Source organism: Setaria viridis, chromosome 3, assembly GCF_005286985.2.
Source record: "Setaria viridis chromosome 3, Setaria_viridis_v4.0, whole genome shotgun sequence".
NCBI lineage: Eukaryota > Viridiplantae > Streptophyta > Magnoliopsida > Poales > Poaceae > Setaria > Setaria viridis.
The window spans coordinates 18,033,480-18,052,346 of NC_048265.2; positions in this window are offsets into that span (position 1 = coordinate 18,033,480).

The window sequence follows — 18,867 nt, forward strand, 5'->3', positions numbered from 1 at the left end:
TCCCTTCGGTGCCACTAATGTGTTTGGTTTTGGGACCAAGTAGAATAGATTGGGTCCATCCTACTTTTCTAAGTTGGGTTCAATCCATCTCATGTTTGGTTAGGAGAGATGCGTGTCGGTGTTTTAGACCGGCAACCCGCCTAGGGGTACCCTATGTGGTCTTTTGTGCGGTAAGTGCCGTCAAGAATCAAGAAGTCAATGGTGACGCAAGGAACACGATTTAGACAGGTTCGGCCCGCTAGATTGCGTAATACCCTACGTCATGTGTGTTGATTGTATTGAACTCGGGTGAGTTGAGGGAGTTGTCTTTGAGGGGGGTCCCTGCCCACCCTTATATAATCAGGGGAGCAGGGTTACAAACTAGAATTCTAGTCGGGTACGGTTACAAAGTTCTTCTCGGTGTAGACATAGTAGTTTCCATATGTATACCTAACTAGTTTTCGGGAGTCTGAGTAGGGTATGCTTTGCTGCGTAGCCCCCGAGTCTTGATCACGTCTGAGTGCGCCCCTTAGTAGGCTGCACAGGGCCTACTCGTGGGCCTAGGATGCATGTCCGACAAGCCACCGAGTACTTTGTAGTCGAGCGGCACAATTCCGAGTACTCAGAAGCCGCTATCCGAGTAGTTCCCAGCAGCGGTTCTAGTGTCTTCGAGTACTCGAATACTGTCGTGTGGCTGGAAGGTACTCTTCATTTTTTCGCTTTCGAGTTGCTTCTGTCTTGAGAAATTATATGGTAGTGCGATAACAATCGCACTCCATATGGAGTAGCCCTCGAGCCTTAGTTTGAATCGAAGAATCAGGCTGAGGGTCAATCTCGTGTTCTGGTTATTTTTCTTCAGTAGTTTTCTAAAAAAGAAAACTTTGTCCAGCAGGTATGGTATCCGCAGCCCCCGAGCACTTAGGCGATTTTTCTGTAGTCGATGAAGTGGTCAAAACCTCTTGATTTGAGTAGCCGTTGGATATTATGGTGATAAATCCGGTTTATATCTGACCGTTGCGTAATTGACGCTTGGAATCCGGAGGTGATGGACATATAACGGGGGGGGGGGGGGGGGGGGCTGATGGTTAGGGTTACGTTTCTTTTTTAGCAGATCTATTTTGTCCCCCCCCCTCCTGTTCGTCGTTGAGCCGTCGTGCTTTCCAGTGCCGCCACCGCCATTATTGCTTCCTCCTTCATTTGAGAGGGATTTGTCGCAGATTCTTCCCCCTCATTGCTGTCCCCGAGGCCGTCTGATGTGCATTAAGAAGATGGGAAAGAAACCCGAGAAGACTCAGGGCCAAGCCGCGGCAGCCGGCAAGTTGAGATCCAAAATGAAGAAGGGGAAAGAGCTTGCGCTGCTAGTGCCAAAGGTTGGTCCGACGAACCAGACTACGCCGCCACCGCCTGGGATCACATGGCAGAATTTTGTGATGAAGGAGGCAGTGGTTCAGGCACTGGTTGATGCCAAGCTTCTCCAGCCAAAGCAGGTACTCGAGTGGAGGCCTGCTTTTGGCAATGCGTGGCAGTTCGAGGAGCATCCGAATGAGACTGTCATGCTTGCACACTTTATTGAGAGAGGACTATCAGTGCCTACATCCGACTTCTTCAGAGGTATTCTCGAGTACTACAAACTCCAGTTGATCCACTTGAATCCCAATGGTGTACTTCATATTTCTACCTTCGTACACTTGTGTGAAGTATACCTGGGTGTCCCTCCTAGTCTTGAGCTATTTAGGAAGCTGTTTCGCTGTGAGCCGCAGCCTAGCGCGATTAGGACAGAGGTTTTTGGAGGTGTCGGGTTCCAGCTTAGGAACTCGGGTGCTTATCTTGACTACAATCTGACTGACTCGCATGGTGACTGGAAGAGAAAATGGTTTTATATTGGGAATCACAACCCTTCTTTGCCGGTAGTCACTGGACATGCACCAAAGCACGCGGAGAATTGGGTGAGCGAGCCTGAAGACACCCCTAAGATTTCCAACCTGCTGACTCAAATTGCTGAATTGAAGTCGTTGGGCTTGACTGGCACCAATGTGGCTGCTAGTTTTCTCAAGCGGAGAGTTCAGCCTTTACAGCAGCGAACTCGCTCAGGCTCCGAGTACTCGAGTTTTGATGACCCGTCGCGTATGTCTCCTGATGATATTTCTGATGATGATGTGGAGGTGTTGCTGGCAAAGTTCTTCAGGAATTATCAGGGGGTACCGGTTATTCCAGGAGTCCTTCGTCAATTTGACAGCTGGTATGGGCCAAAAGAGGTATGTTTTTTTTTTGCTTGACTTCTGTTTTTGGAGATGTTGGGATATCTTTGAGTAACAACTTGTTTGCAGTCCCGGGTTCTTTTCGGCTATTTGGCGCGGTCTGAGGGGGAGGAGGTAGACGTGTCTGATTTTGAAGACGAGCCTTCTCCTCCTGCAAAAAAGCGACGAGTAGTTCGAAAGAGGGCTATTATGAAGTCTGCTTTGACGTCGAGTTTGACCCCTGAAGGGTCGCAGAGTACCAAGGTACGTAGTCATTTGTTCTTGGTAATTTTCTTGTAGAGTTGTCCAGTAATCCTTGATGATTTTAGTTTACTTGGAAGGCTGTCGATGCGACTCTTGGTGGTGATGAGGCTACTTCTGGCGAGGGAGTCACCACCGCCAAGGATGTTGTTAGTGTTGCGGTTGTTGAAGATTTGCCGGTGGGGGTGCCGCTTGTAGATTCGGGAGCAGCCCCCGAGCCTGCAGTCCTGACACCGTCGGCTACCGAGTTGCTGTCCCTGACCAGGCAGTTTTAGGTTTGCTTGCTGAGGTGGCAGATGTTGCGAAGGCAGAATCGCCGGTGATCGCCGCTGGCTCCTTGTTGTCCAATGTTATCGCTAGTGGTGAGTTTTTTCTGATTATTTTTGCTAGTCCGAAATTTTCGTAGTCTTATCTTTGTCTTTGCAGAACTTGGTGAAAATATCGCACCTTCGGCTGACCCTGTGGTGCCGAGTACTCAACCGACAGTCACTGAGAAGAAACACGTGCGTCTACCGCCGCGTTCGTCCCGGTGAGTTTTTTAAGTTGTGTTTTTGAACTTTCTGAAGCATGTGTGATGACTCCATGTTTTGATACAGGGATGCGGAGGACACTATCCCTGTGGACATAGTAGTGGAGTCTTATCCTTCGACTACTCTTTCTGGTCCCTTGGTTGATTTGACTGTTGATGACGTACCTGAGGTTAACACAAGCCGCCTTGGTGCCACTATGTCCATGCTTCAAGAAGTGCTCCGCTCAGTGGAGAGCCCTACGGTCCCTTCAGATTCTGGAGGTGTGCCATCTTCAACGTCGACTGGTGGTACCCTGACTTTAGTTGATGTGACTAAAGCGGATGAGGCTGGCGCACCGGGTATGTAGTCGAAGTATAGGTGTTCTTTATTAAGTCGATGTGTTATATCCTGTGACTAATGTGTGTTGTTTGTCAGGTGCTGTCTTGGACGGAGCTCCAGAGCCTCAGATTGTTAAAAATGCTGAAGGTCCAGTGCTCGAGCTACCATCGGAGTCTGAGTTTCGGAGAGCTATCCAGAGCTTTCAGGTGTGCTTTTTCTTTGTCTGACTGTTTTTCCTGAAAACTTGATGATTTTCTTTTATTCGTAGGATCTTTATGACAGCGCTCAGAAAAATGCTCGGACCCTCCAAGAGTGAAATGATTCCGTGCAACGGTTGGCACAATTGGAGCAAGAGTGCAGCCGTCTCACCGAGTCCTTGAAGGTTCATGAGGAGGCTGCGAAGTCTTTTGCCGTGGAGCGGAGGGATCATGAAGTTTTGCAAGAGAAGTTGGAGAGCCGCTATAAGTCTTTGAATAAGAAGTATCAAGGTGAGTACTTGCAATTTTTGAGTATTTTCGACTATAGTCGAGGGTTTTTGAACTGTTGCCTTGTTGCAGAGCTCAAGAGGAAAGAGGCTATTGCGAGTAGTCAGCTTCTTGACTGGAGGAATGCGCATGACCGAGTAGTTGATGAGCCTGATCGTCTCCGCGCATCGCTAGCTGAAGCTCAGGCTGCATGTGAGCATCAGAGGGACAGGAAGAATCAGAATGGAGTTACGCTCGCTATGGCCATGGTGGCTTGTAGAGATCATGGCCAGACCATAGGAAGACTTCAAGGTGAGCTCCAAGAGTTAACTGATGCTACGCGGGATGTGGTAAATGCCATTGCTCCTCTTGAGGATGATGCGATGCCCCGTTCATTAGTCGAGCGACTGAAGACTGCTCCGGGTAAGGTTGCTGGCCTCTGCAAGGCTGTTTGTAAACAAGTCCTTGCGGTGGTTAAGTCATATTACCCGAGGGCGGATTTGACAGCGGCTGGTGACGGTGTTGCTCGAAACTGCACGGAGGATGCTTATGCGTAATATCTTGAGGTGGCTGAGCCAATCGCTTCAAAGATGTCTGAGTTTGTATCTTTGGAAGAGCCTTAGGCTTGTATAGCCTTGTAATCTGCCAAGTACTTTGTTTACCCGAGATAATCTCTGAATTTTGTTTGAAGTCTGCTGAGTCATTGTCAATTCTTGTCATTTTGGAGCAAGTCTGAGTGCCAGCCGAGTAGTCGTGCGGTCGTCAATTATTGTCATTGCTGTTTTAAAAGTACTATGTCCCTTTACTCTTCGAGGGGGGTGCACGGTTGTGTCTAGCATTACTCGGCGCATGCTGTAGCAGTCTATTGTTGAGTATTTGCTGTGTGGGTGCCATGGGCATTGTTTTTTGAGTAGTTCAGTGAAGCTTGGTCCTTCATCGTGTTTGCGGGATCCCTTCTTTCCTGAGTTGGTCATGGAAGCAATAGTGTTGTCTGTTTTGCGTTTGTGATTTTGGTTGCTCGAGTAATTGTTTCGAGTATCGTTGTTTCAGTTCCTGTCCTGCTCGTGGCTGTTATTGTCGCGCCCACGGTTGCGATGAGAGCCGAATCGTTCTCGTTCTTTATCTTCTTCATTTGTCCATTGTTGCACCATAATTTTGAGGTCTTTGACGGTGACTGGTCGTTGTCTGCCAAAGTCTTGGTATGTTCGCCGATCATAGAGGCCATTTTGGAAGTACTCGATGACATCTGTTTCTGAAATGTCGACTATAGTGGCCTCCTTCTCGAAGAATCGCCGTAGGTAGTCGTGCAGTGTTTCACCTTCCTTAAATTTTACTTGACTTAGGTTGATCTTGTTGCCTAGTCTAGTCATGGAGCCCGCGTAGTTGTTGGTGAAAGCCTTTGTCAAATCCTCCCATGAGTCAATTGTTCTGGGCTTGAGTGACTCAAGCCATGTTAGAGGTGCGGGTTCCATGCATATGGGAAAATGGATGACTTTTGTGTCGTTATTGCCTCCGGCTGCCTGGACTGCCAATGAGTAACATCAGAGCCATTGAATTGGGTCTTGCTTGCCGTCATACTTAGTGATTCCTGTTGGCTTGAATTGTTTGGGTAGTCTTGTCCTCATTACCCGAGTTGTGAAGGTGGGAAAGTGGTTGTAGTTGTCGATTTCTCGTTCGTGTCGACTATTGATTATTTCCCGTAGATCGCTGAAGTTTGATACTTCGTGATTTTTCCTAATATGGCGAGGACTTTTTGCGGAATGCAGCTGACCTCTCCAACATCTTTATGTCGCACTAGAGCTTCGTGTTTGCTCTGTCCCTGGCTTAGTCGCCTCGATTGGTTGATGACCTCGTTGTTCCTTTGGGTTTTGTGAAGGCCATTGTCGACTGTAGCACCCCTACTGCCCTCCTGAAGAGCCGAGTTGCGAGGAACAGATGGGATTGGTGATTCTTTATCGAGTAGTTTGTATGTTTGTTCTGCGAGTTGCGCGATTAGCCCATTGCCTCGCTGTGCAAGCTGAGCTGTTATTTCATTGTCTCTATCTTGAGATATGAGAGTTGATATGAGATTGATTGAGGCAATTGCTGCAAGTGGAGTGTTATGTTCTTGAGCTTGTACTGCATCAAACACTCTTTCGAGGTTTGTGATGGGAATGTTTGTGGCTAGCAATTGTCGGCGTTCAGCCCGAGTAATATTTCGCATCCTTCTTTGATTTCTTTGATTGGAAGTTTCATCTTGTGGAGCGTTAGCCGATGACTCATCCTCTAAAACGTTGTCAAGCTGCGCTATCCGTCGAGGGGTTCTCTGTTGACTAGTACCCTTATTGTTATTTTGAGTGATGACAAAGACTTCTCTGTCTGGGTAGTAGCTTCCAGAGCTTGACGTTGCGATTTTTGTGGAGCTCTCCTCGTGGCTTGAAGTGAGTGGGGTGCCTACTTGGTACGGAAGGTTGTCTATGTGAGCGACAAGGCGTGACTCATAGTCGTGGGTAAGGAGAGATGGCCTTATTCCTGGCCAGTGAACAAACCTGCCATGGGGCGTTGAAGTGACTACCAAACCTTGGGTTGGCCCTGATAATGGAATTTCTTGAACGTAGTCTGAATCGGAGTTGTCGTCTTTGTCTTTCCCGTGTTCGAGTTGGGTTTGAGTAAGGAGACCTTGGTAGACTTTGGCCGTACTGCGGAATCCGTATGTGTTGGGGGGAAATATTGACGATCTCCTAAATACCGCTTAAAAGAACAAACACGAAGGCCCAGGTCCACCCAGCAGAATCAAAGCTCCGCCTCGCCTGACCGCGGTCCCAGGGTCGGGAGCGTCCGACCTCCCGCCACGAGGCTCCGCCTCGCCCGACCGCGGTCCCGGGGTCGGGAGCGTCCGACCTCCAGCCGCGAGGCCCCGCCTCGTCCGACCGCGACCCCGGGGTCGGGGGCGCCCGACCCCCCACCACAAGGTTCCGCCACGTCCGACCTCGGGCACAGGGGTCGGACTCGCTGGGGCCCCCAGGACGGACGTCCCCCGCGGGTGCGGATAAGGTGGCTAAGGTAACGATCCCGTGGGTCCCTCTTGTCGACCTCGGCATAAATGCGCCGCAGGCTTGGCAGGGAGAACGATGACCGCGCTCCTCACGCAACCCGCTGCAAGTACCCATGCACGACCACACTGTACAAACTACAGTGCTGGCGGCTCCCTTCCATTCGCCGTAGGGTACTCATGGCCTGCGCTGACCGGAACAGAGGGAAGACTCGCCCATCCTCGGGCCCCGCGCGCCCTCGGGTCCCGCGCGCCCGGCAGCGGGGATGTGACGCCCTCTCTCCAGAAGCCATCATCAGGACGGTGGCATCCGCCGTCCTCCCCAACGGACACCGAAGTGACGACGAAACACCTTCATCATTACCCGACGCCTACGAACACCAAAGGGGCTATCTATAGGGCGCGACGACAGTTGGCACACGGCCGCCCCCCTCCTCCAGCGTGCACGCCGGCGCTCGTCAGGGGCCGGCGAAGGCGCCGGACGTCTAGGAACTTGTTCCCCCCTTCCTGCCGTATTTTTATCGTACTACGTTTACACTCTTACTGTCCTCATCGACCGGTCTCAGCTGTAACTCCGGCCGCCCCCCTTATGATATAAAAGGGGGCACCAAGGGCCGGAGAAGGGGATCGGCTTTCTTCTCCCACAAGCCACAGCACACCACTACGCTCCCTAAGAGCACAAGTACAAAGAGACTTGGGACCAGTCCCTCTCTCGTCGATCTGTAACCCCTACTACAGAACCCCGCGTGGGCAATACGAGCATCCTCGATACTGGACGTAGGGCTTCCCTTGCCCGAACCAGTCTAAACCCGTGTCTCCCACGCCACCATCTGAAGCCTTACGCGCATAAAAGAAATTTACTAGTCTAAGTCTTGATCCGCCAATCTTGACAACGACAGTTGGCGCGCCAGGTAGGGGCCCTTTGCGCGTACATTTCCAGCCTTAGATGGCCAATTACGATAGCAGCTTCGCTCCGGCCTCCCTGTTCCGTTTCGGGAGCCTGGACTTCCTCGCCACCGGGGAAGGGATCGAGCTGATCCCTATCCTCGTCTTGCCCGCTCGTCCTGCTGTCCTCGGCCCCGCCGCCAGGACAGCAGCGAGCGGCCGGTCGCATACCAGGAGGCCCTCACCAGAAGGATGGCCCTTCGGGTTACGCAACGCCACGAGGGCTTACGGCCACCTCCTAGCGCGGTCCATGACCGCGCTGCCCGCGAGCAACAAGCTCGCAGGCACGGCGAGGACAATCTCCGACACTGGCTCCAGCAGCGGGAGCCCCCACCCCTCGCGAGAGTGTCTCATGGCCGATGTGCACTCCGAGGGGTCCAACGGCAGTGGCGCCGAGGGGAGACAGAGGACTCCCCCCTCGCGCGCCGCGGCTACAACCAGAGCCTTACCAAGGGCACCGGAGGGCTCTCAGCAGCCAGAGGCGTGCGTAGGCGCCCGCCAAGAAGTCGAGCATTCCCACCACGAGGGCGGGGCACGACAACGGGCGTGCGACGTCCAGCAGCACATTTGCACTGACGAAGAGCATCCACAGCTCTTTGCCCGCGCCAGCCAAAACGTCGCAGCCGCGGCGGTTTTGCTCTGGCAACTCCCCGAACCGGCGACGCCCGAGGAGCGACGGGCACGCCAAGAGATGCGCAACCTGCTCGAATGCGCCGCCGTCCAGCAAGCGGAAAGTTTCGCGTTCCGGCGACGCGGGCAGAATGCCAGCAGGGCGACACCCGACGCGCCCTCGGAAAGGCGGGGGGAGTCTGTCCATCAACCCCCTCCTAGGGCAAATCAGGCCGCGTCCGCCCGACGGACGCCACTACCCACGGGAGGTGAGGCTCGATCCGTCCACCAGCGTGTCGGCCCCGTCCGCGACGCCCGCGACACCCTGAACGCGCGGAGGCGCTCCCGCGCGGACAGGGAGGACGGGGTAGATCGAGGCTACCACGTTCACCGTGGCGGGCGCTACGACAGCGGGGAAGACCGCAGCCCGAGCCCCGGCCCGGCTGGGCCCCGGGCCTTCTCCGCGCGCATCCTGAATGCGCCTTTTCCGCCGTGTTTCAGGCAACCCACAAATATAGCCAGATACTCAGGGGAGACGAATTCTGGGGTATGGCTCAGCGACTACCGGCTTGCATGTCAAACCGGCGGGGCGGATGATGACCTGTTTATCATCCGCAACCTACCCCTCTTCCTAGCCGACTCAACGCGAGCTTGGCTGGAACATATCCCTTCGGGACGAGTTCGCAGCTGGAACGACCTGAAGGAGGTTTTCATAGGGAACTTCCAAGGCACGTACACGCGCCCCGGCAATTCCTAGGACCTCCGGAGCTGTCGCCAGGGGGCAGATGAGTCCCTCCGGGATTATATCCGGCGCTTCTCTAGGAAGCGCACCGAGCTCTCCAACGTCGCGGACGCCGACGTTATAGGGGATTTCCTAGCGGGAACCTCTTGCCGGCCCCTCGTCCACGAGCTGGGGCGCCGAGGCCCGCGAACTACGGAGGAGCTCCTCAACATCGCCACCAGTTACGCCTCGGGCGAAGAGGCTGTTGGAGCGATCTTCGACCGCTCCAAAGGCAAGGCGAAGCGGGAGGAGGATGCTGACGAGGGCACCTCCAACCGCCAGCAGAAGAAGAAGGGCAAACAGCGGCGCGAGGCCCCCCTCGTGGCCGCTGTCGAGCGCAAGCGAGGGCAGCCGCCCCCCGAGGGCACTCCCGGCTTCTTCGACAAACTACTCCAGGGACCGTGCCTGAACCACGAGTTCCCCGCGAAGCATGCCTACAAGGACTGCAACCTCATGAAGAGGTACTTCGTGGGCAATCCGGTGAAAGGCGATCGGAAGCGGAAGCCCGATGAGGAAAAGAAGGACGACGAAGAGAAGGAAGACGGCTTTCCCAAGGTGGACGGTTGCTTCATGATCTTTGGCGGCTCCGCAGCGTACGACACCAAGCGCCAGCAGAAGCTGGAACGCCGGGAGGTCTACACGGCCGAGCCAGCGACTCCGGCCTTCCTGGACTGGTCGGGACCGGCCATCACCTTCGACCGGTCCGACCACCCTGGACGCATCCGGCATCCGGGACGCTACCCCGTCGTCGTCGACCCCATCGTCGGCACAACGCGCCTCACCAAGGTGCTCATGGATGGGGGCAACGGCCTCAACATCCTCTACGCCGAGACCCTCGACGCTATGGGGATCGACCGTTCCCGCCTCTGTCCCAGCAAGGCACCTTTCCATGGTGTCGTGCCAGGGAAGCAGGCAATGCCTCTCGGGCAAATCGACTTGCCCGTTACGTTCGGGACCCCTTCCAACTACAGGAAGGTGGTCCTCACCTTCGCGGTGGTAGGGTTCCGCGGAACCTACCACGCCATCTTGGGACGGCCATGCTACGCAAAGTTCATGGCTATCCCCACCTACACCTACCTCAAGCTCAAGCTGCCGGGGCCTAACGGGGTCATCATCGTCGGCACGACCTTTCAGAAGGCGTATGAGTGCGATGTAGAGTGCTGCGAGTACGCCGCGGCCATCACCGTCACAAGCGACTCGACAGTCCAGCTCGCGAAAGCCACCGAGGGCCGGCCCGACTCCAAGCAGCCGAACACCTCCTTCGAGCCCACCGAAGGCATCAAGGAGGTCCCCCTCGATCCCAGCTGTTCCAACGGAGGAGTCGTGCGGATCAGTGCGGCCTTGTCCCCCAAATAGGAAAGCGCGCTCGTCGACTTCCTCCGCGCGAATAGCGACGTCTTCGCGTGGAAGCCCTCGGACATGCCTGGCATCCCGAAAGAAGTCGCCGAGCATTCCTTGAACATCAAGGACGGCTCCAAGCCAGTAAAGCAGGGATTGCGCCATTTTGACGAAGAAAGGTGCAAGGCCATCGGCGAAGAGCTCCAGAAGCTTCTGACGGCCGGGTTCATCAAGGAAGTGCACCACCCCGAGTGGCTGGCTAATCCTGTCCTTGTACCAAAAAAGAACGGGAAATGGAGGATGTGTGTTGATTATACCGGTCTCAACAAAGCGTGTCCAAAGGATCCGTTTCCTTTGCCACGCATAGATCAAATAGTCGACTTGACCGCCGGGTGCGAAACCCTCAGCTTCCTTGACGCATATTCCGGCTACCATCAGATCGCGATGAAAGAGACCGACCAGCTCGCCACCTCCTTCATCACCCCCTTTGGCCCCTACTGCTACGTCAAGATGCCTTTCGGCCTCAAAAACGCGGGGGCTACTTTCCAGCAATGCATGCTAAAGTGCTTCGGGGACCTCATCGGGCGGACCGTTGAGGCTTACGTTGATGACATCGTAGTCAAATCCAGGAGGGGCGATCAGCTCGTCCCCGACCTTGAACTAGCCTTCGAAAGGCTGAGGGATAAGCGTATAAAGCTCAATCCCGAAAAATGTGTGTTCGGAGTCCCAAGGGGCATGCTATTAGGCTTCATCATCTCCGTACGCGGCATCGAAGCGAACCCGGAGAAGATAGCGGCCATCAGCGACATGGGGCCAATCCGGAACATAAAGGAAGTCCAGCGTGTCACGGGATGCTTGGCGGCTCTAAGCCACTTCATCTCCCGCCTCGGTGAGCGAGGGCTTCCTCTCTATCGACTCCTGAAAAAGATTGACCGCTTCGAATGGATCGGCGAGGCCCAGGAGGCACTTGACCGACTCAAGGACCTCCTGACGAAGGCCCCGATCCTAGTCCCGCCTACCAACGGTGAACCCCTCCTGCTCTACATCGCGGCGACCACCCAGGTGGTTAGCGCGGCCCTGGTGGTGGAGCGAGAAGAGGAAGGACACGCTCTCAAGGTACAACGCCTGGTGTATTTCATCAGCGAGGTCTTGTCCGAGTCCAAGACACGTTACCCACAGATCCAGAAGCTCATCTACGCCGTCCTTATCACGAAGAGGAAGCTGCGCCACTACTTCACCTCCCACCCGGTAACGGTTGTTTCGTCATTCCCGTTAGGCGAAGTAATCCGGAACCAGAACGCCACGGGGAGGATCGCAAAGTGGGCGCTTGAGCTCATGGACCAGGGTATCACCTACATCCCCCGCACCGCCATCAAGTCCCAGGTACTCGCCGACTTCGTGGCAGAGTGGACGGAGATTCAAGCGCCATCAGTGCCGGAGAAGCAGGAGTAGTGGACAATGTACTTTGACGGGTCACTGATGAGGGCCCGCGCCGGAGCGGGCCTCGTCTTCGTCTCTCCTCTGGGCATGCGCATCAGGTACATGATCCGCCTCCATTTTCCTGCGTCCAATAATGTCGCCGAGTACGAAGCCCTCCTCAACGGGCTCCGCATCGCCATCGAGCTGGGCATCCGTCGGCTGGATATCCGGGGCGACTCCCAGCTAGTCGTCGAACAAGTCATGAAGGAGTGGAGCTGCCACGACCCCAAGATGGTAGCCTACTGCAATGAGGTTCGTAAGCTCGAAGACAAGTTCGACGGGCTAGAACTCAACCACGTCGCAAGGCGCTTCAACGAAGCCGCCGACGAGCTGGCGAAGGCGGCATCCGACCGAATGCCCGTCCCCGATGGTGTCTTCGTTAGCGACCAGTTGAAGCCTTCAATCCGTTACCCAGAACTAGCAGGGGTCGGCGAAGCACCCCCGGCCCTAGGGTTGGGCCCCGACTCAGGGGAGGTCAGCGGCACGCCTCCTATCCCAGGCCCGAGCGCCAGTCCGGAGGGGGTTGACACCGCTTTGCCCGACTCGGCCCCGGAAGCCGATCCGTCCGACCCCCTGGTCATGGAAATCGCGGCAGACCCCGCGGTGGGGGCCGACTCCCCGACTGACTGGAGAGCCCCATACCTCGACTACCTCATCCGCGACGCGCTCCCGGCAGACAAGACGGAGGCCCGTAGGATCGCGCGCCGCGCCAAATCCTTTGTCATCATCGACCGGGAGCTCTACAAGAGAAGCCACACTAGGATCCTCCAGCGCTGCATCCCGATCGAACAGGGAAAGGCGCTGATTCAGGATATCCACGTCGGAGCCTGCGGTCACCACGCCGCGCCATGGACCCTCGTTGGCAACGCCTTCCGACAAGGTTTCTACTAGCCGACCGCGGTCGCTGACGCTACCCAGGTAGTCCGCACCTGTGAGGGGTGCCAGTTCTTTGCGCGCCAGTGCGCGCCAGACTCACCTGCCCGCGCAAGCGCTGCAGACCATCCCCATCACGTGGCCGTTCGCGGTCTGGGGGCTGGATCTCGTCGGACCCTTCAAGAAGGCACCCAGGGGCTTCACCCACCTACTTGTCGCCGTCGACAAGTTCTCCAAATGGATCGAGGCAAAACCGGTGGCGCAAATCAGGTCCGAGCAGGCGGTACAATTCTTCACCGACATCATCCACCGCTTCGGGATCCCAAACTCCATCATCACCGACAACGGCACGCAATTCACCGGGAAGAGATTCCTCCAGTTCTGCGACGACCACCATATCCGAGTGGACTGGGCGGCCGTGGCGCACCCCCGCATGAACGGGCAAGTCGAGCGAGCCAACGGCATGATACTCCAGGGTCTCAAGCCACGGATCTTCGACCGCCTTAAAAAGTTTGGCGGACGGTGGGTTGCCGAGCTCCCCGCAGTCCTTTCGAGCCTGAAGACGACCCCCAGTCGAGCGACGGGCTTCACCCCGTCTTCATGATTTACGGGTCCGAGGCCATCCTGCCCACCGATCTAGAATACGGATCGCCAAGGGTCAAGGCATACGACGAACAAGGGAACCAGGCATCGCTCGAGGACGCACAAGATCAACTCGATGAGGCGCGAGACGTAGCCCTGCTGCACTCGGCTAGATATTAGCAGGCCCTACGATGTTACAAGAGTCATAAGGTGCAAGGCCGAGCCTTCAACATCGGCGACTTGGTGCTCCGCCTCGTCCAGGACAACAGGGGTCGGCACAAGCTAACTCCCCCACCTACAAGCTGGCGACTCCCGACGGGCAGATCTTCAGCAACGCCTGGAACATAAAACAGCTAAGGCGCTTTTACCCATAGCTCTTATTTCCAAGTTCTGCACAAACTTGTCTGCAATTTCGATAATTTTCTTTTTTGCGGAAAAAGAAACCCCAAGCCGTCTCGGTTCAGGCTTTTCCCGTCAAGCTCAGGGGTATCCGACCCTGACCTTGTTCCAGGGCCGCATACCCCTCGGGGGCTATCAGGGGCTCCGTCCCCAGCCACTTGGCACCATCTAAAAGAAACGTTTTTTCTTTCAAACCGAGCCCCCCTTTCTAGACTTTTTGGACGCAAAAAAGAAAAGAATGCGCGAACGGTGCTCAGGCAAGATTGATCGGACTGCGAAAAGACCTACGCCCCAGCGGCTACGGCACCTTCACTCATCAAAGCTTACTGACACACCCGACAACATATTCGAAAACTTTCAAGCCCAAAGGAACAGTAAAGGGGATCGGAAACTTTCGCACGGCAAAGTTATAAACAGGCCCATATGGCCATCGCGAAACAAGTTCGAAATTGACATAGTTACAATTTGGGCGCAAGCCCGGTACAGCTAACTTGACGGGGGGTCTGCAGGAGGGACGGCCTCTTCCTCCAGGAGCTTCGCGAGGGCCTCAGCCGGGGTGAACACCGCTGCATCAATCTCGTCCAGCTCGGCCTCGGAGTAACCGGCGGCGTACCCCTTGCTCATCCCGGCAAAGTTGATGCCGGAATAGTGGGAGCCGAAGACTCCGAAGGCTCACCGCACACCGGTGTGAAGCGTGTCCACAGCAATCTCGCGACTCCGGCGGCGCACCCCAAGGACACGAGCCGGCAGAGAGCTCGATCCCTCCTCTGGAACCACGCCGAAGCTGTCACAGACGACGCGGACCGCATCCCGCAGGGCGTCGTGCTCACTGCGCTCCGCGTCGAGCAAGCCCTTCAACTTGGCGAGTTCGCCTGCAGGAATCATCCAAAAAAGCCCACCAAGTCAAGAACAAACCACAACACCACGGGAACGCGGGAACGGAAAGGAGACTCACCGTCGACCCAGGCCTTCAGCTCGCGCTCCCGGTCGGCTCCTTGAGACACGGCGGTCTGGAGTCCCTGCACTTGCGAACAGAGGTTACCGGCCTCCGCGCCGAGGTCAGCTGCCACCTTCTCGGCCTCCTCCTTCTTGGCCCTCTCGGCGACCCGGTCCTGCAAAGCCTGGTGCCGCTCGCGCCGGATGCACTCGACAGTCTTCTGGAGGGCTTCATGCTCCCCCCGCAGCCGTGCAAGCTCCTCAGCGTCGTGGCGGGCCCTCTCAGCGGCAGCCTGGAACTCCTCGTGGTCAAGACGGGCCTTGTCGATGACGGCTTGGAGCTTGGCCTCCGATCGCCGCGCCTCCTCCAGCGCCGTCCTCCCACGCCTTTGCAGGTCGCCGATGACCCCCTGGGCGGCAGCGACCTGCATAGACAGCTCCCTGGTGTGCTCCCTCTCCATGTTAAAGCGCTCCCAGAGCCCCCGCTCTAGCCGGAGGAAATCGGATTTCCCCCGACTGCACTCTTGGAGGGTCCGCAAAGCAACGTGCCATCAGGGACAAAGCAATGGGAGATGATGAAAACCAACAGGAGAAGCAACCTACCTGGTTACCCGGGAGAACGGTGTTGTCCAAAGCCCCCAACGCCGAGGACAGAGCCGCGCGGGCGTGGGCGAGGCCACCCTGCACCGCCTGCCACTTGTGCCACTCCGCGGCGTCGTCCAGGGTGAAGAGGTGTCTCGGCGGGTCCTCACGAGATGCCCAGCGAAGGACAGACCCTCTCCACACCCTGGGAATGGGGGGAGCCGAGGCCGAGCTGGGAGCCAATCCTGACGCTGCCGTCAAGGTCGGCACCATCACACCGGAAGCCGCCAGGTTCACCGACGGCCCCGGCGCCTGCACACTCGTCGCCGCTGAGGCCGCCGCGGGGTCGCCCAATGGCGGCGCCGCCTCCGACGCAGGCGGCAAGATAGGTATCCCCGCGGCTACCTCACCCTCCGCCGCAACCACCAGGGGAGGCTCCTCCGCTCCTGCCGGAGTCCCCCGAGCGGGCCCCTCCGCCTCCGCCGCCGGAGCCACTTCCACTGGGATGATCGGGGCGGAGGTCTCCGCCTCCGTCACCGTTGCCTCCTCCGTCGCGGTCTCAGGGGCAGGTGCCCCCTCCGCCGCCGATCCCGACACAGCTGCGGGGGCATCCGCCCCACCTCCCGTCGCCGTCGTCCCCTCCGCCTCGTCGGCGTCAAGGTCAATCACCTCCCCGGCCTGAGGACCCGGGGGGATGATGCCCTGCGCTGTAGGGGCAACCGGGGGAACCGAAGACGGAATAGAGTCCGCTCCCCCTCCCGCGGCCGACGCCGCCGTCGCTTCGCCAGCCGCCGTCACCAGGGCCGCCTCCACGGAGGGGTTTGCGGCCTCACCAAGGACCCCGCCGCTCGCCGCGGGCGGGACCACGGTCCGCCCCCCGGAGGAGGATGACGCTCGCAATGCCTTCTTAGGCGCTAGCTGCAGGACGAGGCCACGAGGAGCGGCGCTGCACGTCAACGAGCAAACGTAAGCAGGAACGAACGCAAGAAGGAGAGAGGAACGAGACGCAAGGAAGGCCAACTTACGTTCTTGAAGCGCAGGGATGGCGCGCGCGCTTCACCTCGGAGCCCGACGCCGACCCCGGGGCATCCGGCAGCGGCCGCTTGTCGCCGCTTCGCCGCCCTCCAGTCTCGGGCGCGACGGTGGAGGCGGTCTCCGCGGACCCCCGGGGAACGCCCTGGGCGGACTCCTGGGGGGCACCACACGCTGGCTCCAGAGCAGCGGCGGGGGCAGGCTCCGAAGACCCCCGAGGGGCGCTCCGCGCCGGCTCCAGGAAGGAGCCCTGTGTAGACCCCTGGGGGGCACCCCTCGCCGACCCCTGGGGAGCGTCCCGCGCTGGCCCCTGGAAGACGCCCCGCGCCGACCCCTGGGGAGCGTCCCGCGTCAACTCCTGGGGGGTGCTCCGTGCCGACCCCTGGGGCGCAGCCCTAGGGCCTTGCGGAGCCAAGGCCCGAGCGGACGCCTCCTCCGCTTCACCCCCCGCGGCCGTCCACGAGCGCACCTCCCGGATTACAAGTGCGCCTGATCGGAGGGAGGAAATCAGCTCCTCCTCTTCATCATCTTCCTCATCTTCATCCTCTTCATCATCATCGTTGTCGTCATCGTCTTCATTTGACACGACCGGCCCCCTCCATCGCCGTTGGAACTCCTTGGCGGCCTTCTTCCTCTTCTTCGCCGTCTCCTTGTCCTTACGACGCTTCTGCGCCTCGGCAAGGAGACGGTTGCGCATCCGCCGTTCAGCGTCCTCCGGCACCGGCGGGAGCGAGTCCACGACCCGGGACAGCACGCCCTACGAACGCAAACGGCCCCATGTCAGAATGACAAACGCAAGATGAAAAGAACGGAGGTCGACTCCCCAACCCCTTACCAGGTCTTTGAAGCCCGCGTCCGGGCGCATCGGCGGGTGCCTGGGAATCGGGTACTCGGCGTCCTTGTCCTCCAGCGCCTCCCAAATCCGTTGCCGGATCTCGGAGGCGGCAAGCGCACCTGCCGCCAAGGTGGTGCCCTCGGTCGGCGCGTCGGGAGTCATGGCGGCAAGCGGGCGGACCCGGAGCATCAACGGCGCCACTCGCCGGGCATGGTACGCCCCAATGACCCCGGCGCCGCTAAGCCCGCTCCTCTTCAGCCGCTCGATGGCCTGCAGCAGGTCGGAGATCCGTTTCTTCTCCTTCTCCACCAGCCCGTACGCCCACACCTCCGGCGCCACGTTGATGGTGCGGTCGGTGAACCCCGGCAGGGGGGAGTCCGAGTAGTTCTTCACATAGAACCACTGGTTGTGCCACCCTTTGTGGGACGCCGAGGTCTTCATCGCCATATACTCCTTGGAGCGACTATGGCGGAGGTGGATCCCGGCGCACCCAATCGGCACCGGAGGCGACCGCTGCTGGCTCCCCCTCTTCTCCGTCTTCTGGTACAAACTCACTGTGAAAAAGTACTTCCACAGCGAGAAGTTGGGCTCGATGCCCAGGAACCCCTCGCACAGTGCGACGAACGCCGCAATATGCTGGATCCCGTTGGGATTGAGGTGCTGGAGCTCGAGCCCGTAGTAGTGGAGGAGCCCCCGGAAGAAGCGGCTCGGGGGAGAAGCGAACCCCCGCTCATGGAAGTGAGCGAAGGAGACGACGTAGCCAGGGGGAGGCATCGGCACTTGCTCCGGCCCCGACAGTTCCCACTCGCCCGCCGCCGTCCTCTCACAGAGGAGGCCTTTCCGCAGTAGGCCCTCGGCGCGCGAGGAGTTGAAATGGGAGATCCCCCAAGAACCCATCGCCGAAGGAGGGGGAAGCTCGACGGAGGTGAGAAGAAAGGGCGCGGCTTGGAGCGGAGGAAGGCGAAGCGGACGCAGGCAAGCTAAGCGCGAGGCTGAAAAACGAAAGGGCTCAAATGCAGAAGGCAGGCGTAACCAGCGAGGCGGGCTTCCATTTTTATAGGAAAGGCGCGGGGGAAGCCAAATCGACACCCCTGCCGCCATAAATGCGGCGCCAGGTACGCCCCTGCCACGCCCACTTCCTTTTCAGAAACTGCGCGCGCGATCGGCCGCGAAAACATCCTATCCTCCTCGATCCGCGGGACGATGCTCCCCATAACTCCGTCTCCTAGAAGGCACGCCCATGACGTCCCCCACGTTCGGCCCAAACGCAACGACCGCTCCGTTCCGGCCCAAGACCCACCGAAAGGTAAGAAAGGGATACGGGGCTGAAAATGCCCCTACGGCCCATTACGGCCTAGAGGTTCGAAAGCTGGCCCGCCACAGGTTCGACAACCGCCTCAGGACACCCCCCGAGTGAGGGGTGAGAAGGGACGGGTCCGCTAGCGACCAACACCCAGGCGAGCGAAAGCCAAGGGCATCCCGACCTCACGTTCGAGTCCCGACCGGCATAAAGTTCATGGTTTTTCCACAAGGAAAGGCAACGAGCCCCCAGATCTGGCCGAACGGACCCGGGAACTATATGAACTGGCCGGCGGGAGATCGGAGTACGCCACCAGCTTGGCCCGAGCCGGACCCCCCCGAACGGGGACCGGGACT